This window comes from Ascaphus truei, unplaced genomic scaffold (genome assembly GCF_040206685.1).
Source record: "Ascaphus truei isolate aAscTru1 unplaced genomic scaffold, aAscTru1.hap1 HAP1_SCAFFOLD_412, whole genome shotgun sequence".
NCBI classification, from domain to species: Eukaryota; Metazoa; Chordata; class Amphibia; order Anura; family Ascaphidae; genus Ascaphus; species Ascaphus truei.
This window is the reverse complement of record NW_027456743.1, coordinates 230,951-238,450: the sequence shown is the minus strand read 5'-3', so window position 1 is coordinate 238,450 and position 7,500 is coordinate 230,951. Positions and strand designations below refer to the sequence as shown.

The 7,500-nt window shown below is 41.3% G+C and overlaps 1 protein-coding gene across 14 annotated transcripts in view; it reads left to right on the top strand.

The window, feature by feature from the left end:
* LOC142483999 (uncharacterized) overlaps positions 1–7,500 on the top strand; it is a 64,381-nt gene that overhangs the window by 11,896 nt on the left and 44,985 nt on the right. For 4 of the 14 annotated variants that reach the window (XM_075583950.1, XM_075583949.1, XM_075583944.1 and 1 more), the window contains exon 2: positions 6,197–6,313. The exons of the other annotated variants lie outside the window; for them this stretch is intronic. The gene's annotated coding sequence lies outside the window, so the exon portion shown is untranslated. The remainder of the gene's footprint in view (positions 1–6,196; positions 6,314–7,500) is intronic. 14 annotated transcript variants of the gene reach the window in all.

The window sequence follows — 7,500 nt, the reverse complement described above, 5'->3', positions numbered from 1 at the left end:
ATATCTATACAGCTATAGGTGTGTGTGTGTGTGTCTATACAGCTATAGGGGTGTGTGTATATCTATACAGCTATAGGGGTGTGTGTGTGTATCTATACAGCTATAGGGGGGTGTGTGTGTGTATATCTATACAGCTATAGGGGTGTGTGTGTGTGTGTGTGTGTGTGTGTGTGTGTGTGTGTGTGTGTGTGTGTGTGTGTGTGTGTGTGTGTGTGTGTGTGTGTGTGTGTGTGTGTGTGTGTGTGTGTGTGTATCTATACAGCTATAGGGGTGTGTGTGTATCTATACAGCTATAGGGGTGTGTGTATATCTATACAGCTATAGGGGTGTGTGTATATCTATACAGCTATAGGGGTGTGTGTGTGTGTGTGTGTATCTATACAGCTATAGGGGTGTGTGTGTGTGTGTGTGTGTGTGTGTGTGTGTGTGTGTGTGTGTGTGTGTGTGTGTGTGTGTGTGTGTGTGTATCTATACAGCTATAGGGGTGTGTGTGTATCTATACAGCTATAGGGGTGTGTGTATATCTATACAGCTATAGGGGTGTGTGTATATCTATACAGCTATAGGGGTGTGTGTATCTATACAGCTATAGGGGTGTGTGTATCTATACAGCTATAGGGGTGTGTGTATCTATACAGCTATAGGGGTGTGTGTATCTATACAGCTATAGGGGTGTGTATATCTATACAGCTATAGCGGTGTGTGACAGAGGGAATATATATATATATATATATATATATATATATATATATATATATATATATATATATATATATATATATATATATATATATATATAATCAAAAAATAAATAGATGATACCGTTCTGTGGCTAACGAAATGCTTTTATTTGTGCGAGCTTTCGAGATACACTGATCTCTTCTTCCGGCGATGTTACAATGAATGAAGCAAGGATAACTTAAAAACAGTGTCTCTTGGAATGTTATCTGTGCTTCTCCTTCCCCCGGTGTGGATGTGTTTTATGGCTAGAGGTGTCAAAGGGTAACTGAAAGCAAGTGAATATAGCTGTGAATGGTAACTGAAAGCAAGCTATATATTCCCTCTGTCACACACACACACCTATAGCTGTATAGATATACATATACTATAGATATATATATATATATATATATATATAGATATATAGATATATATATATGGAGAAGAGTGACCTAAGCGCAAGTGGAAAAAGGGAAAGAGAAAACACAAAAAGGGATCATAGGGCAGTATATCTATAATTATATAAATATGAAAATGGTAAGATATGCGCTTACACTGATCATATAATTATGAGCATTTAATCCTCTCTGGGACTCACGAACGTAGCTTATAAGGACTTGTTTGAATATTGCTTAGTCTTCTAGGGATCTTCTTTACAGGAAATCAGCTGCTGCTCTTCCAGGAGATCTTCTTCCCAGGCACTCACGTCTCACTATGGATGAATCTCACAGAAGGGGGGGGTGGGGAGGAAATAATGGAGGGGAGCAAATATGTGTAAAACCAATTTTAATCTAAAGAAGATTGCATAAAATATGGGTGATCAACTCACATTTGGTGAGAAAATAACAAGCAGTTGAGAGTATTTTAGCTTAGCGAGTTTCTCACACTCGTTCAGAATCGCCGGTTTACCAGTCCTCTCTGCAGTCTCTTCCGTACCACGTGATCGGCCGTGGCGTGTGACGCTGCGTGTGACCCGGCCCGGCTCTCGCGATATTATCAGTCTGTCAATACAGGATTTCAGTCCCGGAACTCCTCCTGAATGTCTCGCAGGGGCTTCTCGGCGTGTCTCTCACACTGCTGCTAATACAAGCTGGCCCCCTTTTTGTGTTTTCTCTTTCCCTTTTTCCACTTGCGCTTAGGTCACTCTTCTCCAGATCTCCAAAGCGGCGATTGTGGAGCCGCAGACCTAAACTAGCTGCAGTGTATAGGGTTAGAGGTGAACCAGGGTATGTACCCCTCTTTTATTATTGGCTCTACATAGTGGTGTAAACATCATCTTCCACAGGAACAAACTGTATAGATCTGCGCTGTGTGTTCTTTTGTATAGATATATATATATATATATATATATATATATATATATCTATATATCTATAGTATATGTATATCTATACAGCTATAGGTGTGTGTGTGTGTGTGTGTGACAGAGGGAATATATAGCTATAGTGTGTGTATCTATACAGCTATAGGGGTGTGTGTGTGTGTATCTATACAGTTATAGGTGTGTGTGTGTGTGTGTGTGTGTGTGTGTGTGTGTGTGTGTGTGTGTGTTTGTGTGTGTGTGTGTGTTTGTGTGTCTATACAGCTATAGGGGTGTGTGTCTATACAGCTATAGGGGTGTGTGTGTGTGTCTATACAGCTATATGGGTGTGTGTATATCTATACAGCTATAGGGGTGTGTATATATATATATCTATACAGCCATAGGGGTGTGTATATCTATACAGCTATAGGGGTGTGTGTGTGTATATCTATACAGCTATAGGGGTGTGTGTGTGTGTATCTATACAGCTATAGGTGTGTGTGTGTGTGTGTGTGTGTGTATACAGCTATAGGGGTGTGTGTGTGTATCTATACAGCTATAGGGGTGTGTGTGTATCTATACAGCTATAGGGGTGGGTGGGTGTATCTATACAGCTATAGGTGTGTGTGTGTATATCTATACAGCTATAGGGGTGTGTGTGTGTATATCTATACAGCTATAGGGGTGTGTGTGTGTGTGTGTGTGTGTGTGTATCTATACAGCTATAGGGGTGTGTGTGTTTATCTATACAGCTATAGGGGTGTGTGTGTGTGTATCTGTACAGCTATAGGGGTGTGTGTGTATCTATACAGCTATAGGGGTGTGTGTATATCTATACAGCTATAGGGATTCCGCTGTGTAGAGCATTGCGCATGTTTTGCTTCTTGGGTCCTGGCATGGTTTTGCCCCGCATTCAGTTGCACTGCTGAATACTTTACTCCTCACCATAATATTCTTGAGATTATGGGGTTGTCTGTATGATAATAAGGGTGCTTCAGGGAAGACCTGTTGCAGTCTTGTATCTTCCTGGAGAATGGGTTGTAGTTCCCTGGCGATCTTGCGTAGGGCTCCTAGGTGATACAAATACCACACAGGAGTCGGGACTACAAAATCAGAGGAAGGTTCACCTGTTCCTCCAGCAATGTCGTGTACCTCATCATGTGCATGAAATGCCCAGGGGACTGCTACTACATAGGTGAGACAGGGCAGGGGCTAAACAAGAGAATGAACCTGCATCGCCACAGCATCACACGCGGAACAAGAGACAGTCCTGTTGGCGAACATTTCTCTGACTCTGGCCATAAGATGAACGATCTGAGGGTTGCCATACTCAAAGGTAATCTTAAAACCCCGAAAGAGAGACGGTTGCATGAAAACAAATTTATGCAACTGTTCAGGACACTTAGCAGTGGCCTAAACAGAGATCGAAATTTTATGAGTCATTACTGACACTAGTGAACTCTCTTCCCATGAGCGCTAAAGGCCATGTCTGTACATACTGTGCTATATGTATGCACACACAGCTGTCTCTCACACATACTAATACTCCTTGTTTTTCCATCCCTATACACCAATAGGGACCACTAAGTATCCACACACACTTTTAGTTGTGCTACAAACTCTCACATTTCCACACCCACCCACACCATTTATATCCACTCCCACTCCACACACACCTTGTGTACAGCACTGTATATACTGTGGGCTCTCCATTCATTTTTATTCACACTGATACACATACACACTCTTTCTTCACTTGCTTTCAAGAACCTTTTGACACCTCTAGCCATAAAACACATCCACACCGGGGGAAGGACCAGCACAGATAACATTCCAAGAGACACTGTTTTAAAGTATACCTTTGCTTCATTCATTGTAACATCGCCGGAAGAAGAGATCAGTGTATCTCGAAAGCTCGCACAAATAAAAGCATTTCGTTAGCCACAGAACGGTATCATCTATTTATTTTTTGATTTTGTATATATATATATATATATATATATATATATATATATATATATATATATATATATATATTCAGTGTTCGACAAACCTATACATTTGCTCGCCCCGGGCGAGTGGATTTAACCCCCGGGCGAGTAAATATTGGCCCAAGCAGCACACGTTTGGTACTAGGTGGCGAGTAGATTTTTTTGTGTGGCGAGTAGATTTTTTGGTGATTTGTCAACCACTGTATATATTGATACACACACACACACACACACACACACACTATAGCTGTATAGATATACACACACACACTATAGCTATATATATATATATATATATATATATATATATATATATATATATATTTTTGCGGGGAGAAAAGGAGGGACCCCGCATCCACAGGAAAAGTAAATACAACTAAATACCGACAGTGGATTAATCCAATATAGAATGATATGTCGGTGGTGCTGCAAGGGCAAATAAATAGGGTAAGAGAGAAAAAAAGGGCCCTGAAAAAGCACTCTAGTATATTATAAAGTACAAATCACATAATTTTTATTGATAAATTGTCACAGAACAACGGTTAAAACAAAGCACAGAAAATGTTTAAAATAGGGCATGGACCCCCTGTTCGTTACAGAACTTGACAAATCCTCCAAAAAACGTGCCCCTCATAGGGACAGAACCAAAAGTCAAAATTGACAATGATAATGTTCTAAAGTACCTGACAAGGTATATCTGATTAACACAAACAACAGACTTAATAGCCGTGGCTATGGCTGCGTGATCATATGCACAAAATCAAAACATACTACCATCCCCCCTTCAATCTAGGGTTTGTCTACAGTGACAAAAAATTGCATGTGAATAACAGCAAAAGATGCACAATGTGAAGCCTATAAAGCACACTTAGGCCTGCAAAATTTGAGAGTAATACATCACCTATGGTCAGGTACAAAAATTAGATGAATGAGAAGGAGGAGACAGGGAGAGAATGCTCAAAGCATAATAACGTGTCCCAAGGGGGGGACAAACCAGGGGATCCTGCCTGCTAGACCTGGCTCATACGTGTTTCGGCCAAGAGCCTTCTACTGGGAGTGGTAATGTAAGCAGGGTGTCATGCATGTTTAAAAAGGAACCTAATTGGGCTAGTGAGTGTTATCACCTGGCAAAATCAGGCAGAAATGAATTGTGCAAAAGACAAACAGGTGTATATTAAGGGTGTGACTATATGAGTCAATGGTGGTCACAGTTTCTAAGCCAATAGTAAAGTCATATTTATAGGGGACACTTCCATTCTTCCATAGAAGGCAGTAATAACATTCATACCTCCCTGGTGTGTCCAATGCATAAGTGTGACATCATGCCGTTCTGCCAAGCTGTTGCAAGTAATCTACCAAAGAGCCACAGGTGTAACAAAGGCTCCTTTCTAAGCGTCTTACCAGTTCAGGGCAAAAAACGGACCTCATGAATGCGCGCTGCGCATGTCCGTGACGTCATTGCGTCGCGTCCTGAATACTCAGGGTGCCCCTGTGTCTAGTCATGGGCATGCGTGCCAAAGAATGTTCTGTGTACATAATCTCTGCGCAATGCGCGCCTTTGCATCAAAACATGCCCGTGTAGTAAGCAGGCTGAACTCGCACTGCTTCGCTCCCCGCGCATGCGCGCTTGTACATCAGGGAAGCCCATGTAAAGGGCAGGCAGAACACAACACTGCCTTGCTCACTTGCGATCGCGCAGTACCTATAAGTCACCACATATGGGCATAATGTGCAAAAGGGTACAGCTAAGGTCAGCATAAGTACAGTGGCAGCACAGAGATATTAATAAATACAAATTATCACTCCATGGAGGCAGCCAAACAAACAGTGAAGTGGTCAGCATCACTGTAGAAACCATAAAGATAGATGAAGCACATGCTGATAAGTCATGGCCGGGAACGTCTGCAGATAAGCATGAAAAGATGAAATAAGAGTGGTATTATGCCCCACAGATATATTAACATATAATAACTTATTAGATAGAATCCAAGCCAGTACATAAATTAATATGCATAATCGTACAAAGCAAAGTCCAATAGAAGATAGTCCACCACATAGATATAGACTGGCAGTATATTTGCACGTACGTGAGGGAGTGATATAGTTCTCATGTCAATCAATAATGATATTTATCCATCGTTCATTACATGACCTGAATTGCATAAAATCTCCTTCCCTTAAGATGCATCAAATACAAATTCCTAACTTGGAAGAAGAAGCAGACTATGTGACTGAATTTTTCTTTTCACTGTAATGGAAGCCAGATGTTGTCCTTCCAGATATTCATCTCTGAATAGAGGTATGGGATGATATACATCACCAGTGGTGAACAGGACAGCAATAAGTCCCTCGGAAAGTGTCCAAATAAAGATGGAGTATAAGAATGTTGTGGTCAACTGCCGGCCTTTGTGACATGCAAACCCAGGACTCTGTGAATAAAAGGGGGGGAGGGGGGAGAGATAGAGGAGTGTATGAGATTCTCATCATATAAGATATAGTGTTGTTTCCAATGGGCATCTGTAACAGCAGAAAGTAAGATTAAAGGGGCAGTTAAGATACTATTAAAGCAATATGACTCGCCTATATGAACATGGCGAAACCCAGGTAGTCATTTAGACCCCTGGGAATCATTGAGTCCATCTGAACAATCCACCTGGACTCCCTGCGCAATAGTGCCCTTTCTAAGTCACCACCTCTCAATCCTAAACTTAAACCTCTCAATCACAAATGCTTGTAAAAGATAAAGTCTGACGCCATGTGCCTGAAAGAAATGTCGGGCTACCGAGGTGATTTTCTTAAACGCCTGGAGGGTCTCTTGGGGCGTTTTTGATATTTCTTATGTGTTCAAGTACTCTGAACCTTAGTTCACGAGTTGTCATCCCTATATAGGGGAGCCCCGCAGGGACAGGTGACACAATAGATAACGCCTTTTGTTTTGCACCCCAGACATTCTTTGATTTTAAAAGTATGAGTCTTGGAGCAATCAGTGAACACATCTGTCTGACACATATATCGACAGGCTGAACAGTTTTTTGCATTTAAAGAAGCCCTTTTTTCTTACTGTTGAGAGGAAAGTATCGTGAGTAGTGGGAACAAAAATGACTGGTCACAAGTTTATCTCTTAGATTGGGAGATTTGCGACTACTCATGGTGATTTTATCCCCTAAAGCTTTCTTGAGATCTGGGTCAGTCATGAGGATGTTCCAGTGACTTTGGAGTGTTTTTCTTAATTGGGACCACTGTTGGTTGTATGTGCCTATGAAACGGATTTTGCAGTCTGAGGCGGTTTTAGTTTTGGGGTATAATAGGTGTCTCTGGGGTAGCTAGTGCTAATTTGTAACCCTTCTCCACACTGCGTTTACTATACCTCGCTGACTAAATCTTTCCCTCATCTCCCCTGCCCTTACAGAAAAATCTCTCTCTGTAGAGACATTGCGTCTGAGTCGTAAAAATTCACTTTTAGGGATGCCCCTAATTTGGTGTTCT